The sequence below is a fragment of the Salvelinus fontinalis genome, chromosome 7, assembly GCF_029448725.1.
Source record: "Salvelinus fontinalis isolate EN_2023a chromosome 7, ASM2944872v1, whole genome shotgun sequence".
Lineage (NCBI taxonomy): Eukaryota > Metazoa > Chordata > Actinopteri > Salmoniformes > Salmonidae > Salvelinus > Salvelinus fontinalis.
Genome location: NC_074671.1, coordinates 34,235,981 through 34,255,080, shown reverse-complemented (window position 1 = coordinate 34,255,080; position 19,100 = coordinate 34,235,981). Strand labels below are relative to the sequence as shown.

The 19,100-nt window shown below is 45.1% G+C and overlaps 1 pseudogene; it reads left to right on the top strand.

Annotated features, from left to right (window-relative positions):
* The window catches only part of LOC129860059 (phenylalanine--tRNA ligase, mitochondrial-like), a 298,841-nt pseudogene that overhangs the window by 30,035 nt on the left and 249,706 nt on the right, over window positions 1-19,100 (top strand).

Genomic DNA, 19,100 nt, shown 5'->3' with positions numbered 1-19,100 from the left:
CGGAGAGTACCCGGTAATCCTAGATTCAGATCATTCAGGCGAGAAAAAACATCACCCAAATAGGCCAGTTGTGTGAGAAAGATTATGCAAGCGGTCAGACAAGTGAAAATTATGGTCAGTAAAGAAAACTTTAAGCTCGTCTCTCAATTAAAAAGAACGTGTCAATACTTTGCCCCTTGATAACCAGCGCACTTCTGTATGTTGTAAAAGCGTTACATGGTCGCTGCCCATATCATTGCATAGTGCAGAAAATACACAAGAGTTCAGGGGCCTTGCTTTAACAAAGTTAACCATTTTCACTGTAGTGTCCAAAATGTCTTTCAAGCTGTCAGGCATTCCCTTGGCAGCAAGAGCCTCTCGGTGAATGCTGCATTGTACCCAAGTAGCATTGGGAGCAACTGCTTGCACGAGCGTTACCACTCCACTATGTCTCCTTGTCATGGCTTTTACGCCATCAGTACAGATACCAACACATCTTGACCAACGAAGTCCATTTGATGTCACAAAGCTGTCCAGTACTTTAAAATATCCTCTGCTGTTGTCCTGGTTTCCAGTGGTTTGCAGAAGATGATGTCTTCCTTAATTGACCCTCCATAAGCGTAATAGACATAGCTTAATAATTTCACACCGCGTGGCCGCTGCCACCCTAACCTGGTGGTCCCAGCGTGCACGACCCACGTGGAGTTCCAGGTCTCCGACAGCCTCTGGAACTGCCGATCTGCGGCCAACAAGGCAGAGTTCATCCCAGCCTATGCTTCCCTCCAGTCCCTCGACTTCTTGGCACTGACGGAAACATGGATTACCACAGATAACACTGCTACTCCTACTGCTCTCTCCTCGTCTGCCCACGTGTTCTCGCACACCCCGAGAGCTTCTGGTCAGCGGGGTGGTGGCACTGGGATCCTCATCTCTCCCAAGTGGACATTCTCTCTTACTCCCCTGACCCATCTGTCTATCGCCTCGTTTGAATTCCATGCTGTCACAGTTACCAGCCCTTTCAAGCTTAACATCCTTATCATTTATCGCCATCCAGGTTCCCTTGGAGAGTTCATCAATGAGCTTGATGCCTTGATAAGTTCCTTTCCTGAGGATGGCTCACCTCTCACAGTTCTGGGTGACTTTAACCTCCTCACGTCTACCTTTGACTCATTCCTCTCTGCCTCCTTCTACCTCTCCTCTCCTCTTTTGACCTCACCCTCTCACCTCCCCCCCCTACTCACAAGGCAGGCAATACGCTTCACCTCATCTTTACTAGATGCTGTTCTTCCACTAATCTCATTGCAACTCCCCTCCAAGTCTCCGACCACTACCTTGTATCCTTTCCCTCTCGCTCTCATCCAACACTTCCCACTCTGCCCCTACTCGGATGGTATCGCGCCGTCCCAACCTTCGCTCTCTCTCCCCCGCTACTCTCTTCTTCCATCCTATCATCTCTTCCCTCTGCTCAAACCTTCTCCAACCTATCTCCTGATTCTGCCTCCTCAACCCTCCTCTCCTCCCTTTCTGCATCCTTTGACTCTCTATGTCCCCTATCCTCCAGGCCGGCTCGGTCCTCCCCTCCTGCTCCGTGGCTCGACGACTCATTGCGAGCTCACAGAACAGGGCTCCGGGTAGCCGAGCGGAAATGAGGAGAACTCGCCTCCCTGCGGACCTGGCATCCTTTCACTCCCTCATCTCTAAATTTTCCTCTTCTGTCTCTGCTGCTAAAGCCACTTTCTACCACTCTAAATTCCAAGCACCTGCCTCTAACCCTAGGAAGCTCTTTGCCAACATTCTCTTTCCTCCTGAATCCTCCTCCCCCCCCCCTCCTCCCTCTCTGCGGATGACTTCGTCAACCATTTTGAAAAGAAGGTCGACGACATCCGATCCTCGTTTGCTAAGTCAAACGGCACCGCTGGTTCTGCTCACACTGCCCTACCCTATGCTTTGACCTCTTTCTCCCCTCTCTCCCCAGATGAAACCTTGCGTCTTGTGACGGCCGGCCGCCAAACAACCTGCCCGCTTGACCCTATCCCCTCCTCTCTTCTCCAGACCATTTCCGGAGACCTTCTCCCTTACCTCACCTCGCTCATCAACTCATCCTTGACCGCTGGCTACGTCCCTTCCGTCTTCAAGAGAGCGAGAGTTGCACCCCTTCTGAAAAAACCTACACTCGATCCCTCCGATGTCAACAACTACAGACCAGTATCCCTTCTTTCTTTTCTCTCCAAAACTCTTGAACGTGCCGTCCTTGGCCAGCTCTCCTGCTATCTCTCTCAGAATGACCTTCTTGATCCAAATCAGTCAGGTTTCAAGACTAGTCACTCAACTGAGACTGCTCTTCTCTGTGTCACGGAGGCGCTCCGCACTGCTAAAGCTAACTCTCTCTCCTCTGCTCTCATCCTTCTAGACCTATCGGCTGCCTTTGATACTGTGAACCATCAGATCCTCCTCTCCACCCTCTCCGAGTTGGGCATCTCCGGCGCGGCCCGCGCTTGGATTGCGCCGCAGCCCGTCTGGTGTTCAACCTTCCCAAGTTCTCTCACGTCACCCCGCTCCTCCGCTCTCTCCACTGGCTTCCAGTTGAAGCTCGCATCCGCTACAAGACCATGGTGCTTGCCTACGGAGCTGTGAGGGGAACGGCACCTCCGTACCTTCAGGCTCTGACCAGGCCCTACACCCAAACAAGGGCACTGCGTTCATCCACCTCTGGCCTGCTCGCCTCCCTACCTCTGAGGAAGTACAGTTCCCGCTCAGCCCAGTCAAAACTGTTCGTTGCTCTGGCACCCCAATGGTGGAACAAACTCCCTCACAACGCCAGGTCAGCGGAGTCAATCACCACCTTCCGGAGACACCTGAGACCCCACCTCTTTAAGGAATACCTAGGATAGGATAAAGTAATACTTCTAACCCCCCCCCCCCCTTAAAAGATTTAGATGCACTATTGTAAAGTGGCTGTTCCACTGGATATAAGGTGAATGCACCAATTTGTAAGTCGCTCTGGATAAGAGCGTCTGCTAAATGACTTAAATGTAAATGTAAACATATACCAGGAGCTATGCCAGGCCTTCCACGTCTGTTGACTCATCCAGCTGTAATGCATAGAATTCACTGGCTTGTATGCAAAGCAGTAATTGTTTCAAAACATTTCCTGCCATGTCACTGATGCGTTGTGAAACAGTGTTGTTTGATGAAGAATTTGTCTTTATATGTTTTTGGCATTTTCCCCCAGCATTGTCCCAGCCATGTCCGTGGCAGCAGGAAGAATTAAGTCCTTCACAATAGTATGGGGCTTGCTTGTCCTAGCCACTCGGTAGCTCACCATATAAGACGCTTCTAGCCCCTTCTTATTAATAGTATCTGTTGCTTTTATACATGTCTTACTACTCAAAAGTCGCCTTAATTCTCGCTCAAAATTAGCATGTTTTGTTTCTAAATGTCTGCGCACGAGTGAAGGTTTTGTCATGACGTGGCCCTCTTTGGGTATAGCGAGTGCCTTCCCCCTGTCACGCCCTGACCTTAGAGATCCTTTTTATGTCTCTATTTTGGTTTGTGCAGGGTGTGAGTTGGGGTGGGTATTCTATGTTCTATTATTTGTATTTCTATGTTTTTGCCGGGTAGGGTTCTCAATCAGGGACAGCTGTCTATCGTTGTCTCTGATTGAGAACCATACTTCCCACCTGACTTTGTTTATGGCACTTAGCCTTTATCTTCACGGTTTGTTTTGTAGTGTTTATTGTTTTGTTTGGCGTCTTTTCATATAAATAAAGAAAATGTACGCTCACCACGCTGCACCTTGGTCCAGTTCTTTCAACGGCCGTGACACCCCCGCTCTCCCTCTTACACCCAGGTTCTGTTATCTCAGGTTGTAAATTCCTGGAGGAGACTCTCTCCCTCATGCAGTATAGAGAGAGGGTTCACAGTAGAACAAAGGAACTTCTTCTACATCACAGAACTTGAGAACTGAACAATGTCCATGTTTTGGAGAAAGCGTAAACGGTCGGTGGAGAATCCAGCTACGACCGGTCCATTTTGTTTAATGTTTGTGACCTCATTGAGAGACAATACAGCCACATTACCATAACTCTGTTTATACAAGAGACTCCATTATGAGATTTGCATCTAATTATTGTATAAATGAATGAGTAAAGATTAAACTATTTGTGAAATTATGTAATGTGATTTTAAACTGTTTAATGAAAGAGAATCCAATACCCTTTAGAGTTAAACTAAGTCATTGGCCCGCCCCATGAGCACAAACATTGATCTGGCATCATGGGACAGCCTTTTCTGCTATTACGAATAAAACACCCACCTAGAGAAGCCCACTTCAGACCATGCGCAACTCGATTACCGAGAGGGCTAAGGTTTGAGTAGAGACAAAAACCACAGGATAAGCAAAGGTTGTAATGGTTGCTGAATTCTTAACCATACCACGTGGATAAACTCTGAGACTATCGATCCGACAGAATAAGAGCAAATCTTCGATACTAATTACTAGTCTGCAGCTAGAAGTTATGTCGACCTGAAATGCGAAGACCGACAACCGCCAAAATATCTATTCTATAAGAACATTTCTGAATGGGACTCTGAAGTATCCATCTAACCACAAAAGACTCCAGGGACGCAAAGCGAAGTTCAGATGAACTTTCCAACAGAAAGACGGACGATTCCAACAGAGATCATGACAACACACTGAGCGTTAATCTATATTTTGATTGCAAATATTTGAGTGAGCGTTCATGTGCAAAGGATTAGTATTTCTATCAATATAATTATCAACTGTATAGTGTCTTTTGTCTTTCGCGCCCTTCTCAGCCCCTTTGTCTATCAAGCCGCCACACCGGTTTAGCCACTAGGGCACACCCCCTATCATTTTCTTGTAACCATACCTACTGTTTGTTTGTTTGTTATGCATTTCTGTGATTATTTAGTTAGTTAGTAAATACATTTTTAAGACAATTGATGTATGGAGGATTCATAGTGAAGACCTGGTTCGTGCAGATAACCAACAGTTTACGACGTTTGGAATGAAACTAACGTGAGGTAAAGAACAATTCATTAATTAGAAGACTAATTGATCAGATATTAAAATATCTGAAAAGTTATATTAGGAAAATCATAACTTTGTAATCTGAAGATTTTCCTTGGTGCCCCGACTTCCTAGTTAATTACATTTACATGATTAGTTTAATCACATAATAATAATTACAGATAATTGATTTGATAAAATAACAGTCTTAACTTATTAATGATTTACTAACTTACTAATGATGCCAAAGACACAGTTTCATTGAGTTGTGAGATAGTACTTTTGCGCTGTGGCTGAGGAAATGCACTACTCCCAATATAAGTGGACCTCATATCAATGTAGTTCTCATCATATTTGCCCCTCTCAGATGGTCCAACATCCCTGTCTCTTGTTCGGCGCTTTCCCGGGTAAGGGGGCAGTAGCTCTTCGGCTGCATTAGATTCACAACTGTCAGTGTCCATGCTAGCTGGGCTAACAACAAATGCAGAATTACTGATGCTTGCATTTGATGTGCTCGTGGAAGCAGAACAATTTCTGTTTTTGACAGATGCAGGTGTAGTACTGCTGGTAGTAGCAGTACTATCAGTAGAGCTGGTATGTGTCTCTATGGACGCGGGCCTTACTTTTTTTAACCATTCATCCATTTTCGAGCAATGAGCAGCAGCTACGTTTGGCTACATACGGATCATTAGTGGAATTCCCGCGAGAGAGTAACAGTTAATATGATTGGATGTTAATTATTTGACTAGGCTACCTGCATTTGACATTGTGTTGTTATTTCGCTGAACACTAGATGGTTTAATTTTATTTTTGGCAATGAAACGAGGCTATTCAGGCGAGAGAAAAAACTTCACCAAAATGTATAGCCCCGTTGGAAAATATAAATGGAGTGTTTGAAAATGTGAAGAATAAAAATAAAAAATAAATTTTTTTTTATTTTGAATCACATTTTTATTTTGCGCACCTCTGATAGCATTACGTGTACCCCCTGAAGGCATTACGTGTACCCCAGTTTGGGAATACCTGCTCTAGACTATCAGTTCTCAAAACACTTAAAACTGTGATACTCAATGTGTCTGTGTTGTAAAAATGTTAGGTAACAGGTAAATCCCAATCAGCTTTAGGTGGGTAACCACTCCAAAAAGGTCTGGGAACAACTGGTCTAATTTCTTATTGTATCCTTTCCCAGCTAGAGCAACTAAGAAGATGGGCTGTGCATTTGGACTGGGCCTGGAGCGCCTGGCCATGGTGCTGTACGGGATCTCTTGGAGCCAGGATGAACGCTTCCTCAAGCAGTTCTGCCTTCCCAACATCAACAACCCAGTCACCTTCCAGGTAAAGCCCTAGTCCTTTTTCAAACACTATTACTCCGCCATTTTAGCCCGTTGAGGTTTCGACCCTAGATCTGGATAGAAGTAGCACTTGCCACAAAGCCCATTTTAAAGTTGTCAACTGGGTGATACTTCGAAGGGGTCACAGAATTTCATCCAGATCAGCAGGAGGTATCAACCAATGAATTATACTCCTGAGAAAACATTCCAGCACTGCAGATGGCAGTAAATCACCAAACGTGGCTTGTTCAGACTACACATTCCATGCATCTTTGTTTATGAACTACCAATAAACTCCAGTTCTGTCACGTTCCTGACCTGTTTTCTGTTGTTTTGTATGTGTTTAGTTGGTCAGGACGTGAGCTGGGTGGGAATTCTATGTTGTGTGTCTAGTTTGTCTGTTTCTATGTCAGCCTAGTGTGGGTTCTCAATCAGAGGCAGATGGTAGTCGTTGTCTTTGATTGAGACTCATATATAGGAGGCTTGTTTTGTGTTGGGATTTTGTGGGTGTTTGTTTCCTGTCTCTGTGATTGTCTGCACCAGATAGGTCTGTCTCGGTTTCTGCACATTTTGTTATTTTGTATGTTGTTTGTAGTGTTTCACTTGTTATTTTATTAAACATGTTGAACACTAGCCGCGCTGCACTTTGGTCCAATCCTTGCTACTCCTCTTCGGATGAAGAGATGGAGGAAGCCCGTTACAAGTTCCTTCAGAAAGTATTCACAACCGTTGACTTTTTCCACATTTTGTTGTTTTACAGTCTAAATTCTAAATGTATTAATTGAGATGTTTTGTTACTGACCTACACACAATACCCCATAATGTAAAAGTGGAATTATGTTTAAAAGAAAACATATTCATAAAAATAATTAGGCTGAAATGTCTTGACTACCTCATATCTGTCCCACACATAAAATGATCTGTAATGCCCCTCAGTCTAGCAGTGAATTTCGAACACAGATTCAACCACAAAGACCAGGGAGGCAATGCCTCGCAAGAAGGACACTTATTGGTAGATGGGTAAAAAAAATAGGACATTGAATATTCCTTTGAGCATGGTGAAGTTATTAATTACACTTTGGACGGTGTATCAATACACCCAGTCACTACAAAGATACAGGCGTCCTTCCTAACTCAGTTGCCCAAGAGGAAGGAAACCGCTCAAGGATTTCACCATGACGCCAATGGTGATTTTAAAACAGTTGCAGAGTTTAATGACTGTGATAGGAGAAAACTGAAGATGGCTCAACAAGATTGTAGTTACTCCACAATACTAACCTAATTGACAGCGTGAAAAGTAGTAAGCCTGTACAGAATAAAAATATGCCAATACATGCATTCTGTTTGCAACAAGGTACTAAAGCAGGGATCATCAACTAGATTCAGTTACTGGCTGATTTTTTTTCTTGAGCAGATGGTCAGGGGTCTGAAAATAATTGCAAAAAAATTGTAGACTGCAAGATGCCCAATCAGATATCATTTTTGACTAAATAACTTAAAACCATGCTTACACTTGTATACAACCACAAACATTATATCTAAGGTTGCACAGGGAGGGTATATTACTGGAAACTTTCAAAAGTTTACCAGTAAACTATCAGCATTTTAGTATTGTTCAAGGATTTTATGTAATCTATCATAAGATATCTAGTGGCCCTGTTGGATACTTAAAATTATCTCTTTTACTATGTCAATATGTATTTGTTGTCAATGTTTTGGTGTCAAACTGGTGGCAGTTGTGAAAAATGTTAATAGTTGGAAGAGTTGCTGAGTTAGTTTAAAATAATAACATTGTTGAATAGATGATTGTTTCATTCAGTAGGCTATTTTCCTCTTGAACCATATGGCCGATCTACTACAAACTAATGGACTCAGATATATATTTAAAAAATGAATACTTTATACAGTGCCTTCGGAAAGTATTCAGACCCCTTGACTTTTTCCACATTTTGTTAGGTGACAGCCTTATTCTAAAATTGTTAAAATAGTTTTTTCCCCCTCATCAATCTACACACAATACCCCATAATGACCATGCAAAAACAGTTTTTTAGAAATATTTGCTCATTTATAAAAAATAAAAAAGAGATCACATATACATAAGTATTCAGACATTTTACTCAGTACTTTGTTGAGGCATCTTTGGAAGCAATTACAACCTTGAGTCTTCTTGGGGATGATGCTACAAGCTTGGCACACCTGTATTTGGGGTGTTTCTCCCATTCTTCTCTGCAAATTCTCACCAGCTGTGTCAGGTAGGATAGGCAGCATGTCACGATCGTGTGGCGGATTGATGGACCAAAATGCAGCTTGTGGGAAATAAGCCATCTTTATTATAACAACGATAAAGATGGCAACACGAAACGAAACAAACACTTTCAAAACTACAAAATAACAAAACGACGTTGACGAGACCTGAACATAAACTTACATAACTAAACATAAACTTACGTACAGGAAACAGACGACATCGAAACGAAAACGAAACAAACAAACGCTACAGTCCCATGTGGTACGAACATAACATACGGACACAGGAGACAATCACCCACAAACAAACAGTGAGAATGCCCTACCTAAATATGACTCTTGATTAGAGGAAAACGCAAACCACCTGCCTCTAATCAAGAGCCATACCAGGCAAACCAAAACCAACATAGAAACAGATAACATAGACTGCCCACCCAAAACTACCGCCCTGACCATAAACACATAAAAACAACATAAAACAGTCCAGGGGAGGGTCCGGGTGGGCAGTTGACCACGGTGGTGGTTCCGGCTCAGGACGCTGTCCCCACACCACCATAGTCACTCCCCTCTTCTGTCTACCCCTTCCACTGACCACCCTAAAACTACTTTCCCCTAAATAAACAGCCAGCACCGAGACAAGGGGCAGCACCGGGACAAGGGGTAGCACCGGGACAAGGGGCAGCACCGGAACAAGGGGCAGCACCGGAACAAGGGGCAGCACCGGAATAAGGGGCAGCACCGGGACAAGGGGCAGCACCGGGACAAGGGGCAGCACCGGGACAAGGGGCAGCACCGGGACAAGGGGCAGCACCGGGACAAGGGGCAGCACCGGGACAAGGGGCAACACCGGGACAAGGGGCAGATCCCGGCTGAAGGACTCTGGCAGGTCCTGTTTGGACGGCTCTGGCAGGTCCTGGCTGGACGGCTCTGGCAGGTCCATGCAGGTTGACGGCTCTCGACGCTCATGGCAGACTGACGGCTCTCTACACTCATGGCAGACTGACGGCTCTCGACGCTCATGGCAGGCTGACGGCTCTCGACGCTCATGGCAGGCTGACGGCTCTCGACGCTCATGGCAGGCTGACGGCTCTCGACGCTCATGGTAGGCTGACGGCTCTCGACGCTCATGGCAGGCTGACGGCTCTCGACGCTCATGGCAGGCTGACGGCTCTCGACGCTCATGGCTCTCTGACGGCTCTGGCTGCTCATGGCTCTCTGACGGCTCTGGCTGCTCATGGCTCTCTGACGGCTCTGGCTGCTCATGGCTCTCTGACGGCTCTGGCTGCTCATGGCTCTCTGACGGCTCTGGCTGCTCATGGCTCTCTGACGGCTCTGGCTGCTCATGGCTCGCTGGCGGCTCTGGCAGATCCTGTCTGGTTGGCGGCTCTGGCAGATCCTGTCTGGTTGGCGGCTCTGGCAGATCCTGTCTGGTTGGCGGCTCTGGCAGATCCTGTCTGGTTGGCGGCTCTGGCAGATCCTGTCTGGCGGGCGGCTCTAGCGGCTCCTGTCTGGCTGACGGCTCTAGCGGCTCCTGTCTGGCGGATGGCTCTGTAGGCTCATGGCAGACGGGCGGCTTTGCAGGCTCATGGCAGACGGGCGGCTTTGCAGGCTCCTGGCAGACGGATGATTCAGATGGCGCTGGGGAGACGGATGGCTCAGATGGCGCTGAGGAGACGGATGGCTCAGATGGCGCTGGGGAGACGGATGGCTCAGATGGCGCTGGGGAGACGGATGGCTCTGGCCGGATACGGCGCACTGTAGACCTGGTGCGTGGTGCCGGAACTGGAGGCACCGGGCTAAGGATAAGCACCTTCCTACTAGTGCGGGGAGCAGGAACAGGGCACACTGTATTCTCAAAGCCTACTCTATCCCTGATGCGTGGTACCGGCACTGGTGACACCGGGCTGAGGACAAGCACATCAGGATTAGTAGGGGGAGAAGATACAGTGTGTTTAGGGCTCTGGAGACGCACTGGTAGCTTAGTGCGTGGTGCCGGAACTGGAGGCACCGGGCTAGATACACGCACTACAGGGAGAGTGCGTGGAGGAGGAACAGGGCTCAGGATACGCACTGGTAGCCTAGTGCATAGTGTAGACACTGTAGGTACTAGGCTTGGGCGGGGAGGTAGTGCCGGAAATACCGGACCGTGGAGGCGTACTGGCACTCTTGAGCATTGAACCTGCCCAACCTTACCTGGTTGAATGCTCCCGGTTGCCCGACCAGTGCGGGGAGGTGGAATAACCCGCACCGGCCTATGTAGGCGAACCGGGGAAACCATGCGTAAGGCAGGTGCCATGTATGCCGGCCCGAGGAGACGCACTGGAGACCAGACGCGTTGAGCCGGCCTCATGACACCTGGCTCAATACCCAATCTAGCCCTCCCAGTGCGGGGAGGTGGAATAACCCGCACTGGGCTATGCACTCGTACAGGAGACACCGTGCGCTCTACTGCGTAACACGGCGCCTGCCCGTACTCCCGCTCTCCACGGTAAGCCTGGGAAGTGGGCGCAGGTCTCCTACCTGCCCTTGGCCCACTATCTCCTAGCCCCCCCCCAAGAAATTTTTGGGAATTACTTACGGGCTTTTTTGGCTTCCGTGCCAGACGCGTTCCCTCATAGCTCCGGTTCCTCTCTCCGGTAGCCTCCGCTCTCCTCAGTGCCTCCAGCTGTTCCCATGGGAGGCGATCTCTACCAGCTAGGATCTCCTCCCATGTGTAGACACCCTTTCCATCCAAAACATCGTCCCATGTCCATTGCTCCTTTCTCTCCTGTCCCTTACTCCGTTTAGTTTCCCTTTGCCGCTTGGTCTTAGCGTGGTGGGTGATTCTGTCACGATCGTGTGGCGGATTGATGGACCAAAATGCAGCTTGTGGGAAATAAGCCATCTTTATTATAACAACGATAAAGATGGCAACACGAAACGAAACAAACACTTTCAAAACTACAAAATAACAAAACGACGTTGACGAGACCTGAACATAAACTTACATAACTAAACATAAACTTACGTACAGGAAACAGACGACATCGAAACGAAAACGAAACAAACAAACGCTACAGTCCCATGTGGTACGAACATAACATACGGACACAGGAGACAATCACCCACAAACAAACAGTGAGAATGCCCTACCTAAATATGACTCTTGATTAGAGGAAAACGCAAACCACCTGCCTCTAATCAAGAGCCATACCAGGCAAACCAAAACCAACATAGAAACAGATAACATAGACTGCCCACCCAAAACTACCGCCCTGACCATAAACACATAAAAACAACATAAAACAGGTCAGGACTGTTACACAGCATTGCTGCACAGATATGTTCGATCGGGTTCAAGTCTAGGCTCTGGCTGGCCACTCTAGGACATTCAGAGACTTGTCCCGAAGCCACTCCTGCGTTGTCTTGACTGTGTGCTAAGGGTCGTTGTCCTGTTGGAGGGTGAACCTTCGCCCCCAGTCTGAGGTTCTGAGCGCTCGGGAGCAGGTTTTCATCAAGGATCTCTCTGTACTTTGTCCCGTTCATCTTTGCCTCGATCCTGTTGAGTCTTCTTGTCCCTGCTACTGAAAAACACCCCATAGCATAATGCTGCCACCACCTTGCTTCACCGTAGGGATGGTGCCAGGTTTCCTCCAGACGTGATGCTGGGCATTCAGGCCAAAGAGTTGAATCTTGGTTTTATCAGACAAGTGAATCTTGTTTCTCATGGTCTAAGAGTCTTAGGTGCCTTTTGGCAAACTCCAAGCGGGCTGTCATGTGCCTTTTACTGAGGAGTGGCATCCGTCTGGCCACTTCACCATAAAGGCCTGATTGATGGAGTGCTGCAGAGATGGTTGTCCTTCTGGAAGGTTCTCCCATCTCCACAGAGGAACTCTAGAGCGCTGTCAGAGTGACCATCGGGTTCTTGATCACCTCCCTGATCAAGACCCTTCTCCACTGATTGCTCAGTTTGGCCAGGCGGCCAGATCTAGGAAGAGTCTTGGTGCTTACAAACTTCTTCCATTTAAGAATGATGGAGGCCGCTGTATTCTTGGGGACATTCAATGCTACACAAATGTTTTGTTACCCTTCCCCAGATCTGTGTGTCAACACAATCCTGCCTTGGAGCTCTATGGAAAATTCCTGGGACCTTATATAGACAGGTGTGTGCCTTTCCAAATCATGTCCAATTAATTGAATTTGCCACAGGTGGACTCCAATCAAGTTGTAGAAAAATCTAAGGATGATCAATGGAAACAGGATGCACCTGAGCTCAATTTCGAGTCTCATAGCAAAGGTTCTGAATACTTATGTAAATAAGGTATTTATTTTTATTTTTTATTATTAATTTGCAAACATTTCAAAAAACTTGTTTTTGCTTTCTCATTATTGGGTATTGGGTGCAGATTGCTGAGGATTTTTTTTACTCAATCCATTTTAGAATAAGGCTGTAACGTAACAAAATGTGAAAAAAGTCAAGGGGTCTGAATTATTTTGAAAGGCACTGTACAAATATATATTTTTAAGTTACTCAAGTATAAATTACCAAGTTACGATAGATTGCCATTTATTTTCTGTTAATTACCAAAATAACCAAAATGCTGGTAACTTTGGTAAATTAACGGTAGCTTTGCAACCCTACATATGCTGTACATCTCTACTATGCTTAAAAATCACATAGAGCTGATTTGCTGGTGTTTTTAGAGTCTTTTATGTCCAACAATAAAAAAATTACTTTTCTTTTGCTCAGAAAACTTAGGGGGCCAAATAAAATCACCTGCAGGCCAAATTTGGACTAAAAACAAACATAAGATAACTATTGTAAAATATACTGTGTCTGTAAAATGTATTTAGTATGTATAAGCAAGAAGTAGAAGCCTAAGTGTTGTTGTCCATTTGTTTACTCCAATTTGGGGAGGGGTGGTAGGGTTAGGGGAAAATGTATTAAAGATATATATATTTTATATATTTACCCCCAAAATATATGAGGGATTGGAAATGATGAAGACAATTAAATTGGTAGAAGCCACAATCTATCTGCAGTAATAAAGCTGATCTACCCCCTAAAAAATAACATTTGACAATTTGAATGATTTCTTAAAGAATAATGGGCAAATGTTGCACAATCTAGGTGTGTAAAACTCTTTGAGTCTTACCCACAAAGGTGATTCTAACATGTATTGACTCAGAGGGTTGAATGCTTATCTAATCAAGATTTAAAAATATATATATTTTCCATAAAAATAAAAATTCACATTTTTCTTCCACTTTGACATTACAGAGTATTTTGTGTAGATCGTTGACAAAAAATGACAATTAAATCCATTTTAATCCCACTTTTTGTAAGACAACAAAATGTGAAAACAGTCAAGGAGTGTGAATACTTTCTGAAGGCACTGCAGAAATAAAATAAATAAGTGATACTTTTCAAGCATAGTGTTCCGGAATTTCTTACATTCTAGCTCCTGGATCATAAACAATAACAATCAAACGATACAATTAGAACCCCGAAACTGAATATAAGAATTAATGAATGAAGGAAGGCATGGATGAAGAATGATTGGCCAAAATCTCTCTCGAAAATCTCTCTCGAATTGACACAAGGTAATACGCATGTCGATTGTCGAATCACAGAGGAACACACGGTTTCATACTTCATACCTGAAGGTAGTGTATGGCTCGTTAGTTTTCATTCAATGGAGGTTCTTGCACAGGCAGGCTACATTATGCTCCACTTCAGACACTATAGATAGATATTTAATATTCTCTCCTCCTCTACCTTTTGACAGTCTCTGTTTGTTTCGATACTGCTGCTTTACACCCTCCGTCTCTGCTTCTGCCTTCGTCTCCCTGACCCTGACCCCCCACCCACTCATCAAACGTGTACACACACGTTTTACATTTTCCCTCCTGACCGCCTATAGCCTTCATAGCTCATGTTTGAAAGCGCATTAACTTTTCCATCCACCTCTTCTATTCTCTTTCCTGGAGGAGAGTTGTTCTCTTTTTCCTAATGCCCTCTGTGCCGTCTGGGACCATTGGTATTCCTCGTCACGCCCGTGTTTACTGTAATGTGTTTTCATGAGCTGTTTTTTTTCCTCGGTTGTGTGAATAAGAATGCCCAAGCATGCCCATTATCCCACTAAAACCAAGGTTTTGTTCACCAGGAAAGGACCTATGTAGAGCTGCCGAAGCAGTTTAGCTTCTCCATGTTGACCACAGCATGACTGTCATTGTTTGCCTGCTTCCTAATTCGCTTACACATTGTGCTCCCGTCAAATAATCTTGCATTTAAGTATTTTCCGAACATTTGTTTTTGCCACAGGGGTGTGGCAACTGCACGTAATAGCTTCTTAAATTGTATATCCTGTTTGGTTTGCCCGAGGGAATGACACTCAGCTTAGACATTGAACCACATCCGCTTCAAGTAACATACTGCTAAGAACTACTAAGTACCACTTCAGTTCAGCATCACTCATAGCTCTTACGTTACCTACTACATACTTTCTTTTTTCCCTTTACCTCAGGCTTTTATTCTCCACGGCCTGGGTCGAGAGGACAGGTTTGCGCATGCCACTCAATGCTATCCCACTGTCGGGATGTTTTATGCATGAGTCCTTCTCACTGCGTAGAGACAGGTGGAGTGCAGGTGCCGGTTCAGGCAGCGGTGAAGCCGCCGCTGCTGTACCCTTATGGGGGGCCTTTTAACCGGGCCCTTTGGTCAATTAAACAGAGTGTTAAAGGTGATATTTACAGCTGTTTTGATCATTTACATGAATTATACTGTATATGCCTATTGATTATTAAAGAATAGGCTGTCAACTATAAATGCCTCATGAGCGTAGCTCAACTGTTTTACCCCATCATAACCTCCCAAAAAGTTGTTTTAATCCATTGCGTGTAAACAATGTATTTGTTAACAGACAACATACAGTATTCCAACGCTGATGGAATCCTCCTCTTTTTAATAGAGGCCATCACTCTGTTTTCTCACACAATTGCATAGCCTATAGAAATGTTGTGCAACATCAGCTCATGGGCTCTCATTAAGTGTTTGATTAGATTTGCATTGATGTCAGAGTAATTAGAGGAACAATTGCGGGTACCAGGCAGTTAGCAAGTTTAGTGGCTACTACATCAGCAGCATCAGAGCTTGGAGAATCCTAATTACCATGACTAAACGGTCACGTGGAATTTGACTGCCATCATGAATCGTGACCGCCGGTGTGGCGCTAATACGGTCACAGTAATAGCCCTAGTTCAAATCTGAGGTGGAGTCATATTGAAAGTCAATACTACTAAGTGATCATGTCAAATGTAATCATCATTGTCATTGATTAAATATTTTTACACAGTTTTAGCTGAACAGCGTACCACTTACCTTAAAACCACCATACCATTTCATTAATTTACTTATTTTTTATTTTTTATTTCACCTTTATTTAACCAGGTAGGCTAGTTGAGAACAAGTTCTCATTTGCAACTGCGACCTGGCCAAGATAAATCATAGCAGTGTGAACAGACAACAACACAGAGTTACACATGGAGTAAACAATAAACAAGTCAATAACATGGTAGAAAAAAAGAGAATCTATATACAATGTGTGCAAAAGGCATGAGGAGGTAGGCAATCAATCGAATAATTACAATTTAGCAGATTAACACTGGAGTGATAAATCATCAGATGATCATGTGCAAGTAGAGATACTGGTGTGCAAAAGAGCAGAAAAGTAAATAAATAAAAACAGTATGGGGGTGAGGTAGGTAAATTGGGTGGGCTATATATCGGTTAGCTGCTCAGATAGCAGATGTTTAAAGTTGTTGAGGGAGATAAAAGTCTCCAACTTCAGAGATGTTTGCAATTTGTTCCAGTCGCAGGCAGCAGAGAACTGGAAGGAAAGGCGGCCAAATAAGGTTTTGGCTTTAGGGATGATCAGTGAGATACACCTGCTGGAGCGCGTGCTACGGGTGGGTGTAGCCATCGTGACCAGTGAACTGAGATAAGGCGGCACTTTACCTAGCATAGTCTTGTAGATGACCTGGAGCCAGTGGGTCTGACGACGAACATGTAGCGAGGGCCAGCCAACTAGGGCATACAGATCGCAGTGGTGGGTCGTATAAGGTGCTTTAGTAACAAAACGGATGGCACTGTGATAAACTGCATCCAGTTTGCTGAGTAGAGTATTGGAAGCTATTTTGTAGATGACATCGCCGAAGTCGAGGATCGGTAGGATAGTCAGTTTTACTAGGGTAAGTTTGGCGGCGTGAGTGAAGGAGGCTTTGTTGCGAAATAGAAAGCTGACTCTAGATTTGATTTTGGATTGGAGATGTTTGATATGAGTCTGGAAGGAGAGTTTGCAGTCTAGCCAGACACCTAGGTACTTATAGATGTCCACATATTCTAGGTCGGAACCGTCCAGGGTGGTGATGCTAGTCGGGCCTGCGGGTGCAGGCAGCGAACGGTTGAAAAGCATGCATTTGGTTTTACTAGCGTTTAAGAGAAGTTGGAGGCCACGGAAGGAGTGTTGTATGGCATTGAAGCTCGTTTGGAGGTTAGATAGCACAGTTTCCAAGGTAAGACAAGAAGTATACAGAATGGTGTCGTCTGCGTAGAGGTGGATCAGGGAATCGCCCGCAGCAAGAGCAACATCGTTGATATATACAGAGAAAAGAGTCAGCCCGAGAATTGAACCCTGTGGTACCCCCATAGAGACTGCCAGAGGACCGGACAACATGCCCTCCGATTTGACACACTGAACTCTGTCTGCAAAGTAGTTGGTGAACCAGGCAAGGCAGTCATTAGAAAAACCGAGGCTACTGAGTCTGCCGATAAGAATATGGTGATTGACAGAGTCGAAAGCCTTGGCCAGGTCGATGAAGACGGCTGCACAGTACTGTCTTTTATCGATGGCGGTTATGATATCGTTTAGTACCTTGAGCGTGGCTGAGGTGACTCAATGACTTCCTGGTAAGTTAAAGGGAACTAGACAAAGGTCCCCCAGAGAACATTCCCTTGTTACGCAACGTCCGAAGGACTAGTGAAATCAAAGTCCTAAAAAGGTCCTGACCTGGTCCTCAGTGACTTCCTGGTAACTTACAGGGAACTAGACAAAGGTCCCCAAGAGAACGTTCCCTTGGGTCCATCACACAACGTCCTAAGGACTAGTAAAAAGGAAGTCCTGAGAATGTCCTAAAAAGGTCCTGACAAAAACAAAATTGCGACACGAATATTGGATCGCGACTGAAACAGCCTGGTTCAATTTTGGTCCAGAGGCAAAACCAGTTGAGAACCACTGGTCAAGACCATTATGAAATGTCCCCTTTAGGTCATTGAATGTCACATGGATAACGTCCTATCAGAACCAAACAGGAACCTTCTCGTAACGTTCCCTAATGAACATCAAAATACCTTATTATAATGTTATTGTCAGGATGGTGTATTGGAGGCGAAGTCAGGTGCAGGAGAGCAGATTATAATGAACAGGCGCACTTTTATTATAGTTCCAAAAAACGAGAGCACTACATGAATCAAACGCGCTCAAAAAACGGAACATAAAAGTAGAGCGCGTAAACTAACACCACCTAACATGAAAACAATTACACACAAAACATGATGGGAAACAGAGGGTTAAATACAAGTAGATTAATTGGGGAAATGAAAACCAGGTGTGTATGGAAACAAGACAAGACAAATGAAAAATGGAGCGGCGATGGCGAGAAAGCCGGTGACGTCGATCGCCAAACGCCGCCCGAACAAGGAGGGGGGCTGACTTCGGCAGAAGTCGTGACAGTTATACTGCGACCAGACCGGGACCTGTACTGAACGTCCTCTTACGGTCCCAAGAACGTCAGTGGGATAACGTCTCGCCGAAACCCTTAAAGGGACATAACGTCGCCTATTGTCCTTAGGACGTCACCTGTTGGCTGAGATGACTCGATGGTAGCCGTCATTGTTGAAGGATTTGGCCAGAAACTAATATCGCTTTTAATGGCGATATTAACTACCCAGTATTGATAGATTTTTGGGGGGGCCATAACCGGAGACTTTTTGAACATGCTTACTTTGAACATAATTACACATCATTTAATTGGATTTGATTGAAGTTGGTACATGATGAAACGTTTACATTGACCTTTGACAACACCTACCTGACCGAGTTATCTATGCAACACTTCTTGAATATGGCTGCACTGCACAGTGTATCAAGTGGAATTTTTATTATGGCAGACACTTTTCACAAGTAATTTTAATTAGTCAAGAATGGTTTCTGTTGTCAAAAAGCCACCACCTTTCAATATAGGTATTCTGCAGGCCTATGAAACACCCACATTATGCAAGACATTTTATAACTCACAATATGGCAGGGCCGGACCATGCCCACACTATATAAGACACTCTACTGCCCACAATATGGCAGGGCCGGACTGTGGCCCTGGAGTGGGAAGCAAGCAGTCGGTGAGCGATCACTCCGTTGTCACGCCCTGGCCTTAGTATTATTTGTTTTATTTATTATTTTAGTTAGGTCAGGGT